Here is a 17951-nt window from a genome sequence, read left to right as displayed (position 1 = left end):
TACGTCCTGGACGGCTGCACTTGATCAGTCATGTTTGGTGCCACAGAGATATATTTTGTTCATTAAGGCAGTGACCTCAAAGGTCTCCAACTAGGCCTTTTCGAAGAAAACGAAGAGACCTGGGTGAGAAGTCTACTTTCAAGGAGAGCCATTCCCCATCCCCCCCAAAATCCTGAAGCCGTGAAAATATTGCTAAAGACGCTATGAATGTTTGATAAATATCACATGTTGGATGTTTTCATCTGTAGCATCACTTAAGATAGGTATTTTCCTTTTGAAGTTCTGGTGAGATTCAAGAAGATCCTAGAGAAAAATATTTCAGAATCCTTACCTCTTCAGTTCCAGAAGCCTGAGGCTCGCTGGCAGATCTGGCTGTCAAAAGAGCAAAGAGGACAATGTGTTGTTTAGAAAAAGGAGAAATAACATGACAAGTAAGAGCTGAACAAGCAAACGAATATTTCCGTAAGGGGGACTGGGCGCTGCTGGCCATTAAATGGCTCTAAAAGCAGGAAGGTCTAGCAGGTTTACATTTCTGAGCCAAGAAGCAGACTTTTTGTTAACTCTTTTCCTTTTAACAAATGTACCTGTGCAAACAGGAGTTCTTTCCTTTGTGAACATCCCTAGCCTGCCAGACTTCATGAAAACACAAAGTTGTTTGGGGGTCCCTAGGGGAAGCAGAGTTCTCAGCGACAGAGGCTGTGTACCGGTGAGATGAGTAAGAACAAGCTTTCCTCCTGCCTTCACCAGATTTGCTCCCAGCAGGACCGAAGTGGCAGAGCACGCTCTTTCTCTGGATGTTAGGGGCAGGGTTGGAGTGTCTGTGTGTGTGTCTAGCACCTTCAGAGGGTAGATGAACAAGGCAGTTGCTGCAAAGGAATCTTTAGCATCCAAAGCTTCTGCAGTTAAGCTTCTGTTTAAAAGTAGAGGCACCTGTACCCCAAGGCACTAATGACCTCTGAGGATGTTGAGCAGATCTGGCCTACTGTGCCTGAGTAGGGTTCATATCTTAGAAAGTTCCTATGGTCAGAAGCACCTTTACTCCCGGAAAGCTGCCCAGCACCCAGCTCGAAGGGAACTGCCTCTGTCTCAGGAAGTGCTTTACCATTACTTTGCTGTATCTCAGAACAAAGAGGTACCTCACATGGAAAGTACTAGGGGTGAAAATCCCACTCCCATGAGGTCCTAGGACCAAACCCACATTAGTGTCTCTAGAGATCTCATGTTGCTGGAGAGTGGCCCATGTGCTTCAATCTCAACCCAACCAATTAAATTCCCAGACGAATTTAAGGGATCAAATGTTTTCAAATGAGCCAAAGTTATTAGAAAACTATTATCATGATTAATGACGGCAAAGGGGGAAAAAAAAACAAGCCAAGAGCAAAAACAATCTATTTTCTGAGAACAAACCCTACGGATAACAATGATTAGTGGGACTTGCAAAATAAGCCTGTTCCAGGGTGCGCCGACACCCATACATTATTTCCAACAGCATAAACCCGCAGAGCCTGCTTGAAGAGCAGTTCAGCACTGTTATCAAGGTCCTCAAATATATTCCCAATTATTGTCTTAGTAATGTCACTCCTTGACTTTATTAAAAAATAAGTAAACAAAATTCAAAATGCAGAAAAAGAATTATTACCACGTGTTCAAAAGAGCCTGGATACCAAACACAATCTATATATCTTTATTTTATTTTATTTTATTATTTAATCTTGTTTAAGTACAGTTTTCTGTCTTATATTCCCAGCCCTGCCCACCCCCAGTGCTTCCCACCTCCCTCCCATTTCCACCCCCCACTTTAGTTATTGTCCATATAAAGTGTCCTTTATACTTGTTCATGTGAGTCCTTCCCCTTTTCCCCTGTGATTCTCTCCACTCTACCCTCTGGTCCCTGTCAGCCTGTTCCATATTCCAGTGTCTTTGTATATATTTTTATATTAAATAAAACAAAGAACCTCCACATAACGGAACCTTAAAACAATGAAAAAATTTAAATGAGGAAAAATGCACATGCTATAAAGTTAAATGAAAGAGAATATAAATTTTTATATACAGTATGACCTCAACTATTTTTCTAATATACATATTTACAAACATGATTTTTCTAATATATTTTCTATATTTTGCATAGGCAACATTCCTAAAGTGGCAGAAATTGCTAGATGTGCCTCAATATCTGCTCTCTTCTTATTCCATGCTTACAATTGAATTCTAAGTAGCACATACCACATATATGTCAAAAATAACTACATTTCCCAGCCTCCCTTGCTGCTAGGCATGTAGCCATGAGTCAAATTTCAAAGGAATGGCTGCAAAAGCGACACGTGCATCTCCGGGTTATGCCTTTCCCTTTCACCGTTCTCCCTTCTTGCTGATTATAGCAGGCTCCTATGGCAAGCCATGTTGCACCATAAAGCAAGGGAAACAGACAGGAATGACAGAGCAATGTGCTATAAGAAGTCTGGGCTGCTCGACGACCTTGTACAGCAGGACTACTTACCAGCCCTGGACCACCCACCGCTGGACGGTCATGCGGAAAAGGAGTGACCCCCAGCACTTGCCAGCCACTGTGCAACCCGGTCCCTTACAAGCAATTCAACTAGCAACCTAAGTCATGAAAAGGCTCATTCTTATTTGTGCTTTACAGTTCAAGCATTCTCCAAATGTTCAATAATGATCAGGAATGACTTCGTCAGAAGAAAAATGTAAGCTTTGTGTACTAGTGTTAAGAAAATGAAGGTAGCACAGAAGAAGTCTGGGCAACATTTGCCTTCTTTCCACATAGGAGAAAAAAATGGAACTTACCATTTTGAGAACTAATTACTTACATCATATGCCAGTGCACAGACTACAAACATACTCCCTGAGTTTGTGTGACCCTCAGTCACACCCTGTGGCACTTCATTTGAAACCTCTTGAAAAATAGTTTTAATAAGGGAAAGTAGTTTATCTCTAAATAAAATCTGCTCTAAAGTCTGCTTGAGGAATACTCAAAACAAAACAAAACAAAATTTTAAAAACTCTACTCAAGTATTACAGTAGTACCCCCTTATGCATGGTTTCACTTTCCATGGTTAAGACATGGTTCAACAATAATGAATGGAAAATTCCAGAAATGAACATCTCATACGTTTTAAATTACATGCCATTCTGAGTAGCATGATAAAATCTCCCACCATCCCCTTCTATCCTGCCTGAGATGAGAATAGATTTGCCCAGTGTCTCCACGTTGTATATGCTACCTGCCCATTAGCTGCTTAGTAGCCTTCTCAGTTACTACATTGATTGTCATGGTATCCCAAGGCACGTGTTCAAGTAACTCTTATTTTACTTAATGATGGTCCCAAAGCGCAAGAGTAGTGATACTGGCAACTCAGATATGCCAGAGATCATGTAAAATGCTTCCAGTAAGTGAAAAGGTATGAAAGTGGAGGAAAAAACATCATACATATAGGGTATGGTCCTACCCATGGTTCAAGCATCCCCTGAGAAGCAGGCATCTTAAAATGCACCCTGCACAGATATGGGGGACTACTGTATTTGTCAAGAGGATACACAGACCTGCTTCAAGTGAACTTAGAAACATTCTTAAAAACAGTTTTGCATGTACACTAACTTGTACCTCTACTTTAAGGGTGTTGCTCATTCTCCGTATAGGATCATAATGAATCACCCTCATAGCAACTCCACTGTTGACTGTCCATCAACGGAGGTGTCGATTTCATTTCCCCTGGAGTGGGGAAAGGTTTGGCAGAGCTCACGTAGCCTTCCTGGTCTCCTCTGTCACTTAGGGGCCTGCATTATAAGATGGCTGTCCAAGAAAAAGGAGTCACATCTACTCCACAAAACACAGGAAAGATACCTGGTCTCCTTGGGGATCGGATCTGCAACAAGGGCCTCACTAAAACTGGTCTCTAACCACACTAGAATAATGCACTGAGGATCCTTTAAATTTGGGATAATGTTATGCCAGTGGCATTTTGTGCCTTTCTGAGGACCGTTGAAACCCTATGCACTTGCAGACAAGACAGTTGACCAGGTAGACCTTAGAGACTTAGGTGTAATTATATATCAGAGAAAAAACCCGTCTCAAGAGAATGCCGAATGGTCCTTTTCCCACCTGTGAATCACAACATACAACACTAATATGGCTAACTTACACTCAATAACAAAGGCAGGATGCCAGAGTTTCATCACTTCCCTCTGAGGATGACTGTGCCAATATTTTTAAGAACACCCTATATTCTCCCTTGCAATAATTGAAGCTGATAGTCAAAGCTCCGAATTCTCAGTTTCTTTCCCCTTTTTCCCTTTACAGGAACATAAGCAAGCCAACTCAACAGGCCTAATTACCATGGCAACAACATGCGCTATGATGATGAGTGTGCTTGTTTTTTAAAATGACTCACAAATTGTTCCCCCAGAAACCCCAGACACACAGGTTTCTGGCTGGTTTATAAAATCTCTTCAAAGTTTTCTTGCAAATTTCTTCTATTAGCATAATTAGTGTGATGAAAAGACATTCGTCACAATCAAATATGCCCTTCTCCTTAAGGATAAAAAAAAACCCTCACTTGGTCCCTTAAACACTCCAAGATTAATCAATTTAAAACTCAAGTTAATAATGAAATTAATTTGAGTTTGTATGCAGGAGATAATTAATCCGTTCCTAATTTAAATAATTAAGGTATTTCATAATGTAGTTTTAGAGACCCAAATGGAATATATCAGCTGAAATAAAATCAGCAGTAAAAAATATAAAATTAAATAGCCTAAATCTGTGGGCCTATGGTCAGTCACACATAAAGTGTTACAAAAGAATAAATGTCTTAATACTGACATGTTTTTCAAACTAATGTCCAAAATAAAGACATTTATTTTTAAAATTCAGACATGAAAGTGTCCAGACATTTGGAGAACTGTGGACTACTTCCATTTGTTTATTCAATACAGATTATTTAAGACCTTCTACATACTGAACACCATTGTGTATAAATGGAACACTGCACTGGGGGTTAGGGAGGACTATTTTATTACTGGAGATAAAAGCCCACATGCTCTCAGAAGGACCCTTGCTGCACAAGACACCATTCTGAATAAGCTCTCAGTATCGATCATATCAGGCCTTGAATTCAGAGTCCTGATTTTGGCATCACAATTGACTCCCCTCAAAAAAAGATGTTGGTAATTTTGGTATGTTGATTTCCTCTATATGAAGTGTAAATAAATCTTATTTTACCAGAAATTTAACTAGAAATTTTATATAAATCTATTTAACTTAAGAATCTAAGTCTCCTGACGCTTACATATAGTATAACACATAATATGCATGCATACACACAGAAAATAGTCCCTAAAAATTACTATCTCCACACAGCTACACATTTTATGCATTGTTGCCAATAATATATTTTACTTTCTAGAGTTTAAAGGGGTAACCTGAGTGTATCTGTCAGGAGAGTCTAGGTTATTCTGCAGTAACCTACCCCCCAAATCTCAGTGGCTCAAAACAGCAGAGCTTATTTGTGACTCTGCATGACGGGTCAGTGGAGAGATCGCCTCTGTGTCGTCTTCACGCGGAGACTCAGGCTTAAGAGAGCAGCCACCCTTTCTTCCTATGCTGAACGACTCCCAGTCACCAAGCGATGTGCTTATGCCCTGGTTCTTACACGCTTTTTCAGGGAAGTGGTAAGTGTCATTTCCGCTCACATTTCACTGACCAATGCAAAATACATGGCGACATCTAACTAAAGCGGACAGAGAAGCTAAGTCTATCATGAGTTGATAAGGAAAGCTGGAAATATTTGAGTAAGCACATGGATTACTGAACAAACAGCACATGCCTGAGACTGACACTTCAGTAAATTAGTTAGAACATTGACATGTGACTATCCCATGAAAATAGGCTTCCTTAGGTGATTCTTACCCCAAGTTTGAGCATCCGTGATTGAGGCTGGGCTGTAATCATTTCTGGCAGAAATTCAGTAAGAATCCCATGGATAGAATAAAAGATATTCTACTCCAGCTTGTGGTGACAATAACAATTGTAATAATAATAGCTATCCATCTGAATAATTACCGTCAGTCATACACTATGCTAGATAAATATTCTACATGCATTATATAATTTTCTTCTGACAATTCTGTGAAGTAGATATTGTCATCATAACTTCCCATTTTATAGAACAGGTATACAAAGTTTAAGCAACTTGCTCAAGAAATTCTGATTCCCATGTTTTTCAACTACCATGTTCACCTATGTAGGAAACCTTAGAATATCATATTTTACACTATATCTTAGAATTACTTTAAGACACAGTAAAAGACAAGTTGTACAATTTTTTTTTTTTTTTTTTTTTTTGCCTAGGACCTTTCACCTTTGCACATTTAAATTTTCGTATTATTTTAAATAAAGAAAATCCTGGGGCTGTTCAATACCATTTTTTCCCGAAGACAAAAAATAAAACTGTTAGTGAAATGTCTTTAATGTCCATACACAGAAATGCTCCCAATGTACAACCATCATGCATAAGGCTAAAAAAAAAGCAAAGGATGAATTGAGTTTTCTGAGGATAGCCTCCAAAATGAGATTTTTTTTCTATTTAAATTTTTTGATTTTTTTTCAAATGGTTCTGCACAGATCAGATAAATATCCTCCTTAAACAGAGCTCTGTTGGCAAAGCCTAAAAAATTCACTTTACTTTCCTGTTTAAAAATGCAAATAGAAGAGTAGGAAGCACTCAATCATTTACTACAGAAAAGGTACTCCTACCATTAATACTTAGTCTGCTACGATGAGAAAGTACAAAAATACACTTCGAGATGAGCAGTCAAAACACTGTAGTGACAATTCCACTGAAATTTCCCTTTTTCACTACTGCTGCTTCCCATGTATAGCCTCTGAAATACAACACCAAAGTGGAAGGTAAAAACCATGAAGAAAATGCAACAATAATGAAACTGCATGCTGCCTTGGAGTTGGAAAGTGAAAACCTATTTTCAAAATTACTCGTAATAGAAAATTCTACATATTACTCATTCTTCTCCTACAGGTGCCGTGATCAACAAAATACATCCCTCTCTAGAAAAAAAACACCAAGGTTTTCATTTAAGTCCGACAAATACCATACACAGAACCTTGGCCTTTCTAGCTCATTTCTTGGCCCTAGGTGGATTTTATTTTGGTCAAATTGATTTAAATGACCAGCCAGGAAGACTCAATTTAATTACATATTTTTACCACGCAGACATGCAGTCCTGGTTGCCTAAATTAAATGCTATTTTTATTGCTTTATAGAACCTGATGTATTTTCCTCTGGAATAATTTGTTTAGAACGTTCTTCTTGACTTGGTCTTGCGTCAGCCATTTTGTATTTTCTTCTAGGGTTCTTTTTGCAATCTACCTAAATCATCTTCATCAACCAAAACAAGGTTTGGTGTGTGTGCATCAAAGGGAGATGCATGAAAGCCCTGTTCCACTCAAAGTTGTGTGATCTTAGATAACTGATTTAATCTTTTGAGCCTTGGTATCTTCACTTTTAAGGTGGAAATAATCATAGTTGCAGACTCTGTTGACTGCCTACCTGCAGTGAGCTAAAGGATTAGCCAATAGAACAAAGCCTTTTAGGAGGGGGCGAGGGGGGGGAGGGGACTTGGCGACTATCTTCTTCAGAGAGGCAGGCTGCTCTGAGGCCTCAGGAGGAAACTCTTTTATTTGTAGCCAATCACAGTGGGCCACCTTCCTATCCACTAAGAGATAAGCATATGACTTGTGAGGGGAATTCTGCTGGAGATAGCTTTGCCTGTAACCTTAAAAAAAAAGGTACATGAGAAGAAATTAGCCACTTCACTGTGTCTCTAGACATTGACATCTGCCTATATTTTGAAATTATAGTAGCCATCTCAGCACAGCGATAAAGATGGGCCTAAGGGGGTAAACCAATCTGCTGAGGTGGTCAGAATGGGAGGAGGGAAAGAATTCAGGTTGCTAAGAATGTCGTTCACCTATGTATAACCCACTCTGGACTTACCCTCCTTTCTGGAGGTTTTGCAATACGCTTCCTATTGTTCAAACCATTTTGGTAAGGTGTTGCCTTTCTCAGCAGCCAAAAGTGTCCTGATAGGAAAACACTGTTCTCACCTCCTAGGCTTACTTTTAAATCTAGTGGAAAACCGTAACGTACATAAAGCATCCAGCACACAGTGGCACAGATGGAACGTGCCACAAGTGCTAGTTCTCATCTTGATTTCTGAAACATGTTGATTGATCTTCACTCATTCGAACGTGAGAGCTGGACTCTGTGTTGTTTGAATGACTCCTCTGAGAGTTTTCCCTAGTTCTCCTAGACAGAATGACAGGCAGAAGTCACTGCTTTGTTTACTCATCTAAAGGCAATACCAAGTACCCTAAGTTTATTTTAAACATAAGATTGGCGATTAATTCAGACAGCAAGCCCTGTATGCTGGCTGTAGTGTAGAAAAATGTAGTTCTACAGAGGCATCTTCCCCACTGTGTAAATCAAAGGATCCAAAGAAAAGTCAGCCCTGACCAAGTAAGTACTGGACACAACAGCCAAGTGTTCCTCATTTGGAGTCGGCCTCATTTAATTGAAAATCTTCCTGTAAGCCCTGGCTGATGAAGCTCAGTGGATTGAGCACAGGCCTGTGAACAAAACCACCGCGGTTTAATTCCCAGTCAGGGCGTATGCCTGGGAAAATCTTCCTTTGTAGATGAAAGACGTATTTTATAAATTACCATACACATATGTAAAAAAGCTACATTTCATCAAGAATTTTATCTCATCCTTATTCCAGAATCCAGCACCTTTTGCTTGGGAACCCTCTCCCTGTAGATCTTCATATGGCTGACTCCTCACCATAATACGAGTCTCAATTAAAATGTCACCTCCTCAGAGAGGCCTTCAGGGATTACCCAACAACAGTAAATCCCCCAATTACCACCACCTCACATACACAACTTTTATAATTCAACTGGTTTCTATTTTAAGCCATCTCAGCACTCCTCACTACCCAATATTCTCTTGTATTATCATTTGTTTCTGCCAATGGGGTCCAACCCTGGCTGGTTCTGATCTAATATGAGTCTGTGTTGAGGCGTGGGACATAGGTATTTTTTTAAAGCACTGCTTAGTGGTTTCCAATGTGAGGCCAGATCCAAAAGCCCCTGGTTTATGTGTTTAACTGGGTCTCTCCCAACATTAGAATGTAAGTTCCAAGAAAATAAAGGACTGGCCTATTTTGTTTGCCCAACTTTCCCCTTGCCCTTCAAAGGACATGTGTCCCATTTCAGACATTCGGTTAAGACGGGCAGACAGACTGACTGACTGTACTGCAACTAGGTCAGCGGTGTCTGTTCATCAGCAGTTTATGAGCAGGCTCCTAGAGTATCTAGCCCACTGGACATCAAAAAATAAGTGACTCAAGAAAGGTCAGTAAATAAATGAATAATAAACAGAATGTATTTGTGGACTTAAATGTTCTCTCCAGACTGGCTGGTGTAGCTCAGTGGATTGAGTGAGGGCCTGCGAACCACACAATCGCGATTTGATTCCCAGTCAGGGCACATGCCTGGGTTGCAGGCCAGTTCCCAGCAGGGGACTCATGAGAGGCAACCATACATTGATATTTCTCTCCTTCCCTTCCCTTCCCCTCTAAAGATAAATAAATAAAAAATCTTTTAAAAATGTTCTCTCCAAATAAAAATAAATAAATAGATAAAGTGATGGATAATGAATGTGTTAATTGACTAGATAGGAGCAATCTTTTGGCAGTATATATCAAATCACCATAGTGTACACTTTAAAAATATTAAAATTTTATCAATCATACCTCAATAAAGCTGAAGTTAAAAACAAACAAATAAGTGCTGGCCAAAGTGGCTCAGTGGGTTAGAGCATCATCCCATAACCAAAGGGTTGTGGGTTCAATTCCTGGTCAGAGCACATACCTAGGTTGTGGGTTTGCTCCCCAGTGCAGGATGCCTGTGATCAGGAGCACACTGGAGGCAACCAATCAATGTTTCTCTCTCGCATCAGTGTTTCCCTTTCTCCCTTCCTCTTTCCCTTCTCTAAATGAAAAAAACAATCTCAATCTCCTTGGGTGAAGGTAAAAAGAATTTTAAACAAACAAACAAAAAAAGAGTCCCCAAACTGGTTTTGTGTACTATAATACAGAAGAGAAAGATAAAACTGGATGTGGCCACCCTCCTCAAAGATCTTGCAAAAAAACCAAAATCAGATTGCCATTATACACGCTAGAATGTGCTCAGTGCTGTGATGAAAGAGAAAGAGACTTCCGGGGAGGTAAAGATGGTTTCTTATTGGGGATGGGAGGGAAGAAACCAAGAAAGGCTTCATAGAAGAAGCAGCATTGAAACTGAGCCTCACAGGAAAGAAGGAATTTGGCTCTTTAGAGAAGAAAGCCTGTGGAGTACCACGTGCAAGGGGAAGCAGGAAGGTTATTCTAGGGAGAGGCAGGAACATGAACAGCAAACCAACCCAGCTGGGGGTTAGAAGGGCCTGAACTAAAACATGGCGGTCTACATGTAAAAGAGTAGAGAGCGTCATGATAGGTTTTTGACTACAACTTGAGTAGTTGGTGAGGAAAATAGTGAAAGTAAGTTTTGATCATTGAGGGACTGAGAGAATGGTGTCCTTGATAATCAGGGAATCAGGTGAGGACCTGGTGTGGAGGAGTGTGGGAAGGGATGGCCCGTGCTGCTCTGGACACGGGCGTTTCACTGTCAGTAGGTTGGATGCTAAGGGAAGTTTGCCGGGAACCTGATGTGTAAGTTTAGAGAGGAGGTTAGAGGTCAGGATGGAGAGGTGGTTTGGGGACGGACTCACACAGCAACAATGACTGAAATCACAGGACGGGATTTGATTAGGGGAGAGAGAAACTCCACTGCTGAAGAATCGAGTCCCGAGAGAATTTAGGGTGGGTGGGGAAGACGGAAGCCCTCGGAGAGGGATGAAGGTGGCAGAATGTGCCACCTCAAAATTTCCCTCTTTGGCATAAGAATTATTTTGAGCAGATTATTTTGGAAAACAACACACACAGGAGAAATTCTGAAAACAGGCTAGAAGTCACCTCTTTCATAAGAAAAATTTACATTTATGAAGGAAATTTTCATTTGTAAAAGTGCTTCCCTCTCTGTACCAGGAAGAAAAGGGTGACTGACAACCAGAGACTTGTCTGTGGAGGGGCACCAACCTAAATGCGCATGACGACCTCACTCTCAGTTACCCGATTGCCTCCCCATACCTGGCCTCCCCCACTTACGTCTTTTAGCTGAAGATGTTTTTTAATCCTGAATTCTAAACCATCTCTGAGAGTTACTCATTTTTCCCTGGGTATCTCTCTTGTATACATGAGGTACACATGTTAACAAATGTCTGCTTTTCTCTTATTGATCTGTCTTTTGTTACAGGGTCCTCACTGAGAACTTAGGCAGGTAGAAGGAAAACTACGTTTCCTTCCTTAAGTTAGGAAGAAAACAAGCTTGAGCTTGATAGAGGTTTAAAAAGTCCAGAGGAAGCTTTGCTGACAGCAGGGTTGTTTACATTTTAATTAATTTATGTGTGTACACTAAGCATGTTTGCAAGCCAAGAGGAAAGGGCCAATAAAGAGAAGAAACCAAATCTGTAGGAAGGAGATAGAACTATTGTCAGAACCTAGTCTCCTAGAAAGTAAAAGGAAATGGAATGGACAGTTCAAGCGTGAGTTTACTCCTGACTAAGAAGAAATACCTGTGTTAATTTGATCTAAGAAGGAAGGATAAGAGAATGAATGAAGACAGAGAACTCTTGAAGTGGTAAGGAATGAGGCGGAAGAAACCTATAGCATATGCCTTCTCAGAAAAATAGAAGGGGGTCATCTGTAATGGATAAAGGGAGTAGGACTTGGGTTTAACGGTTTTCATCAGAAATGCATCAGGGGATGGTTGAAAGTGAAATGAAAAAAGTAAGAAGGGAAAAGGATTTTCAAACAACAGCAAGAGCCCTGCTGATGTTGCAGTGAATCTCAGGTAGAACCCATCGACCCAGTTGCCAGACCCTCTCCATCAGCTCTGAGTGCCAGGCACCTGGCAGCAAGAATCACGGCTGTCTGACACGACACCCAGGTTGGCAAGGTAGCAAGGGAAGGCCAAAGGAACAGGGGTCAAGTGACTGGTTCTCCATTAAGAGCGTGGCTATTTACATATATTTGCCAAGAGACAAAAGGGTTGATTCTGTCTTATCTTGAACCTTGGTATACAGTGGTGCCACTTCTAAGAAACATATTATCATTAAAGGTTGAAAATTGACCTCCCTCTTTTTAATACTTAAAAGTCCTCTAGAGCCCTGGATGGTGTGGCTCAGCAGATTGAGTGCCTGCCTACAAACCAAAGGGTAGCTGGTTGGATTCCCAGTCTAGGGCACGTGCCTGGGTTGTGGACCAGGTCTCCAGTAGGGGGCGCATGAGGAGCAACCACACATTGATGTTTGCTTCTCTTCCCCTCTCTTTTCTAAAAGTAAATAAATAAAATCTTTAAAAAATAATAAAGTCCTCTAGAGATTGTCTGAACGCTGACTCCCACTGAATAAAACTTGTTTTCTTTAACATGAAAGTTTTAGTGGGACCATATATACCTCTGATACTCCTGAAAATCTGAATTTTACTTCCACAGTGGCATCTTTACATTTGAACAAATTTGAACAAAGAAACTCCATATTTACATAGTGTTAAATGTAAACATCACCTCTTCTCTTTAAGCAAAATAATTGGTCTTATAAACAATTCTAATAAGTGACAAAATATGAAGACTTTCTCTTCATCTGTTCTATTATGGAAGAAAGTTAAATGGAGATTGAATTTGGGAGGGGGTATATTAATCAACTGTGCACCTTTGGACAAGTAACTTAAATTCTAGGCCCATTATCAGTTGTGGAGGGGTTGATACAGGCTCGGATGTTTCCCAAGTCATTTTCAGCTCTACCACTCCCGATGTCTTAGACCAGGGACTAAATCTTAATACTGCTTTGTAATCCCCCTCTTCCTTGAGTATCCAGAGAACCAGGCATGGATCCTCCCAGAACTTGTGAAATGAACAGATTTGGAAAGTAAACAAAGTCAGAGGTCATTACTGCCAGCCCCAACCCCCCACCCCACAACACACACAGAGTGCATTACAAAAGGTTAACATACAGTCATTCACAAACTCTCCAAACCATCCCAGGTCAATGACTGCAGCCACAGCACACAGCTCAGACACTGTCCCTGTTCAACAGAGAGTCCTTGCTCCCTACTCCTCTCACCCAGCTCTCCCCAGCCCCATTCATACCCTGCCTCAGCAGTTTGGGAATCAGGAGTAGAACACGCAAAGATTCTTTATTTTCAAACATGAAATTTAGATTAAAATCACATTTCATTAGTAGAAACCTGTTGTCCCAGAAATCAATTTGTTACTGTTTAACTGCTATAGGACTTCTCTACAAGTTAATGCTCCCACTACAAAGGGTTGGGAAGCAATTTAGTACTTTAGTATCTCCTCCTTTTTTTCTGACACTGCTACCTATCAGGCAATTTTTTCTCATCCTGCTGAAAGGAAGGTGGAAAGGCACTTCAGAGACAGTGGTAGCCTGGTCCACACTTGACCATCAGGCTCCCTGGTCTGACTGTCTACCCAGGGGATTGAATTTCACTATTGGGTTCCTGATATCACCAAGTATCAGGAGCTCTACAGATTTTCTTACTTTCTCCTTTTGATTTTAAAAGTTACTTTTGAGAGAAGTATTTTACTTGGGCAGGAATAATACTGATGGACGACCAAGATTAAATACAACTGTTATCATTATGATCTCTGACACACTATGTTAAGAGATCTCACCATTTAAAAATGTCTCTTCCAAAACAATCCAAGTAAAAAATGAGCAAAGGACTTGAATAAACATGTCTTCAAAGAATATATACAAACACAGGCCAATGAACACAGGAAAAGCCTCTCCAAATCACTAATCCTTAAGGAAATGCAAATTGAAACCACGAAGAGATATCAATTCACACCCAGTAGGATGGCTACGACAGAAAAGAAGCAAGCAAAACCTCCAGAAAATAACCAGTGTTGGTGAGGATGTGCTGAGAAGAGAACCCTTGGGCATGGCTAGTGGGAATGTAAAACGGTGCGTGCAGGCAGCTGCTGTGGAAAACAATATGGTAGTGCCTCAAAAACCAAACTCAGAATTAACATATGACTCACTGATTCCACTTCTGGGTACCCCCAAATAAATGAAAGCAGGAACTCAAACAGATATTTGCACACTTATGTTCACTTATTCCCAATAGCTCAAATGCGGAAGCAACCCAGTGCCCACCAAACGCATCGACGAAGTGTGGTGTATTCACACAGTGGAATAGCATCCAGCCTACAAAGGAGGGAAAGTCTGACACATGCTACAACCTGGAGGAACCTTGAAGACAAGTGCTAGGCGAATTAAGCCAGTCACAAAAAGGCGAATACTGTATGATTCCACTTATATGAGGTATCTAGCATAATCAAAACATAGAGACAGAAAGCAGAAGGGTGGTTGTTAAGGGGCAGGGGAAGGAGGAAATGGGGAGTTAGTGTTTAATGGGGACCGAGTTTCCCCATTAAACTCCCCAATAAACTCAAACTTCTCGGCCTGAGAAGATGAAATGGATTTAGAGATGGATGGTGGTGATGGGTGCACAACAGTGCCAATATACTTACTGCTGTAGAATGATACACTTCAAATCAGTCAAAATGAGAAATTTTATAAAAGATATATTCATTTTACTATAATAAAAAAGTCTCCTGGAACTTTTGTGATAGTGGCAAAGATCAAGTGTATGCTAACTTTTCCTTATGCCACCCAGGAATGAAAAATGACATCTGAGTACCTACTGTGTCCCAGGTCCCCACATATCCACAACAAAGCAAAATCCAAACGAAAATCAACCCCCCAATAGAATCAAACAAAACCCACCACCTTGACTAAGTACTATTGAACCCTCTTTACAATGAAAACACTAAGGTTCATAAACTAACATACTAGGTTAAGCAGCAGGATTCAAAGGCGGACCTGCCTGACTCTCCAAGCCTGCATTCCTTTTAGTCCATGATGTTATTTTCTTTTACCCACAGTTATCTTTTTGAATGGCCTTTCTGTTTTGAGTATAGAGCCTTTATACTTAAAAGTTGGGCCTGCCTTCAGAGGTAGGCTGAAAAAGTCAGTGGACCAAATGTATTTGCTATGTGCCTACCACATGAGGCCCAGGGCTGGGCCTCATGAAATAATGGAGTCATGTTTCCTCTCAGCCATTGGCCATATGGCAGGAAAAAACACACACACACACACATTCAATTAAAATTTCAGTGTTGGTCGACTCCCTCAAAAGCCACTGAGTACCCTGGGCAAAAGCATTATGCTTTTCAATATTCCATATGGCCACAATAAGTGGAACTAGTCTCATTTTACAGCGTAGGAGCATTTTCATCTTTTTCCTAAACCTTCTACCATTGCAGTTACTGATCTGCTGTTACTCACTAATGTTGTGCCTCAAGCTGGAATTAAACAATTAAGGAAATGTTTTGTGCTATGCAGAGAACGGGCACTTCTTAGCTGTTTCTGGAAGAGCAGGGGGCTCTCTTGACTTGCCAGTGCCTGTGGGTCAAGGTTTTATTTTCTTACTCTTGAGGGAAACACGCAGAGAAGAGGCACGCAGATTGTCTACACACCCCCAAACACAGCCGAGTGTGGGCATTACCTAGTGAACACAGCTGGTAGATGAGTCAGTACCAGAGGATGAGCCCATACTCATTCATACAGCCCGGGTTCCCAACTTTCTACTTCACGTAATGACAGGCAGCTTGATGGGAGGACTCCAGTTAGGGGCTTTCTGGATCCCTGATCTGGGCTAGACCCCCTCTCTGGGCAGGTATCTTCACATATTTTACTAAAAAGAGGCAAATGGGAAGAGGAGCTGTGGAATACGTGGCATGACTTGTTTTGCCCACAGATTCGATTAAATGCAGTGAATCTGTCAGGGGAGTTCCACGGTTTTGCCTCTTAGACATAGCACAGGTTTCATTCAATAAGGCAGCTCAGAAAAGTAGACACTGCTTTTCCTTCAGTACCAAAATATTCTTCTCTCTCAAAATGTGCTGGTACAATACAAATTTTGAGAAGCCAAATTAATTTCATCAAATAGCATTAAAAAAAAAAACCCTACAGCTCTTCACAGTAGACAGTGGTGACAAATGCGGAGGCACATATACACTCAATGGCTCATTTAGTGTTTAAAAACCTCTATTTTAAGAATTTATTAGTGTCTAAATATGACCTTTTTATTATTTTACTCCACTATAAGAAGTTTTTTTCCTTTGAAAATTGATCTCCTTCCATTCTATTAACTCAAAAAATAAAACCTTTTATCAATGACTATTTACTGCTTAACTATACTTTCTTTTGGAGACGAAGCTTAATTTTTAGAACCAGTGTATTAAACTCTTTCTCCTACATATCATGTCAAAGGACTCCACAATTTCCTTTCTTATCCACTAGACTTATTTAATGCACTTTTACGTATCATTCATAAATAGGAACGAGTCACGGCCACAGACTCTCATTAAGAGCATCCCTCGCTCTAGAAAACCAAAGAATAAAAACCACGTTCTGATTTTACTATTTCAGTCTGTCTGTGGTGTATGTAAGTAAGGACACAGCCCAGCCACAATTGTATATTTTGTTCCTCACTGAAATTAACATGTATCCTGACCTAGAGATGAATAAAATCCATGCAAACATAAAATCCAGGTATACGCTGGTATCTCATGCTGGACAAGCGAAACCCGCCACCCTCCTTTGAGAAAGGATGCAACTTCAGGAGAAGACCGACGGGCAAATTGTAGCTGCTTCTGAGGTTATACTGAAAGCAGCTGCACAGAGCACAGGGGAAAAGACGCCGTTTTTTAATGGTAAGTACTGCCCCTCACAATACGCAATTCTTTTGTTGGCAAATTGTGAGTACAAAAGGATTTAATACCCCTATCCCTCCCCCCAAAGAAGCCAAATCACAGTCATTAAGCTGCAAAACAGATGATACCCCTGGGCAACGTGTCGGAAAGATAATGCAATTAACATTTTACTCGCTCACACCCCTGAAAGAGGACTGCAAGGCTCAGACGATCAGCGCACAGCTCCACAGCCCCAGTTGATTCCACTCAGCCCTGCTGTTCTTCCGAGAGAACTGTGCAAACGGCTTCTTACATTTGGCGTGTTTTCCTGACCGGTCACCAAAGATAAGCACTAGGATCGTTTTCTTTTTAAAGCAAATGTGGGCATTCTCAAAAGCCCTTCCACAAGAACCCATCTTAATGATTTTCCCCAATCCTGAAACAATGTCCCGATCTTCCCTTAGCAATCTGCCTGTAAAACCACAGGCGATGGTCATTTTACTCACTTAAAAAAAGAGCGACACTGAAAAGCCTTTCTCTTACCGTGGCTCTGAGGCTGGTCGGGGAAGAGTGGCTTTTCTCCTGTCTCCAGCCGGTCTGTGCAGGCGAGCTCCGGCGCAGCCCGCCCAGCCCAGCTCAGCAGTAGTAGGAGCTGCCCACTGAGCAGCGGCCGTTGTGTGTATGTGTAGCAGNTCATTTTACTCACTTAAAAAAAAGAGCGACACTGAAAAGCCTTTCTCTTACCGTGGCTCTGAGGCTGGTCGGGGAAGAGTGGCTTTTCTCCTGTCTCCAGCCGGTCTGTGCAGGCGAGCTCCGGCGCAGCCCGCCCAGCCCAGCTCAGCAGTAGTAGGAGCTGCCCACTGAGCAGCGGCCGTTGTGTGTATGTGTAGCAGCTGCGCCTGCAGCCCAGGGACTAGTCCCCACCCAGCTTTGTCTTCAGTCATCGTTCCTTCTACAGGAAGCAGCACATCTCCCA

General features: G+C 41.2%; 1 protein-coding gene across 2 annotated transcripts in view; it reads right to left on the bottom strand.

Moving 5' to 3' along the window:
• GNG2 (G protein subunit gamma 2) overlaps positions 1–17732 on the bottom strand; it is a 108657-nt gene extending 90925 nt beyond the window's left edge. Inside the window, exons 1-2 of one of the 2 annotated variants that reach the window (XM_037054306.1) lie at positions 17720–17732; positions 332–372 (exon numbers count right to left, since the gene is read on the bottom strand). The gene's annotated coding sequence lies outside the window, so the exon portion shown is untranslated. Of the gene's footprint in view, positions 1–331; positions 373–17518; positions 17658–17719 lie in introns of those variants that run through there. The other variant, XM_037054305.1, reaches the window with a different exon arrangement.
• Between the last annotated feature and the right edge of the window lie 219 nt (positions 17733–17951).

The sequence above is a fragment of the Sturnira hondurensis genome, unplaced genomic scaffold, assembly GCF_014824575.4.
Source record: "Sturnira hondurensis isolate 20B ecotype Veracruz unplaced genomic scaffold, ASM1482457v3 Scaffold0008196, whole genome shotgun sequence".
In the NCBI taxonomy this organism is placed as follows: domain Eukaryota; kingdom Metazoa; phylum Chordata; class Mammalia; order Chiroptera; family Phyllostomidae; genus Sturnira; species Sturnira hondurensis.
This window is presented reverse-complemented; position numbering and strand designations above follow the sequence as displayed.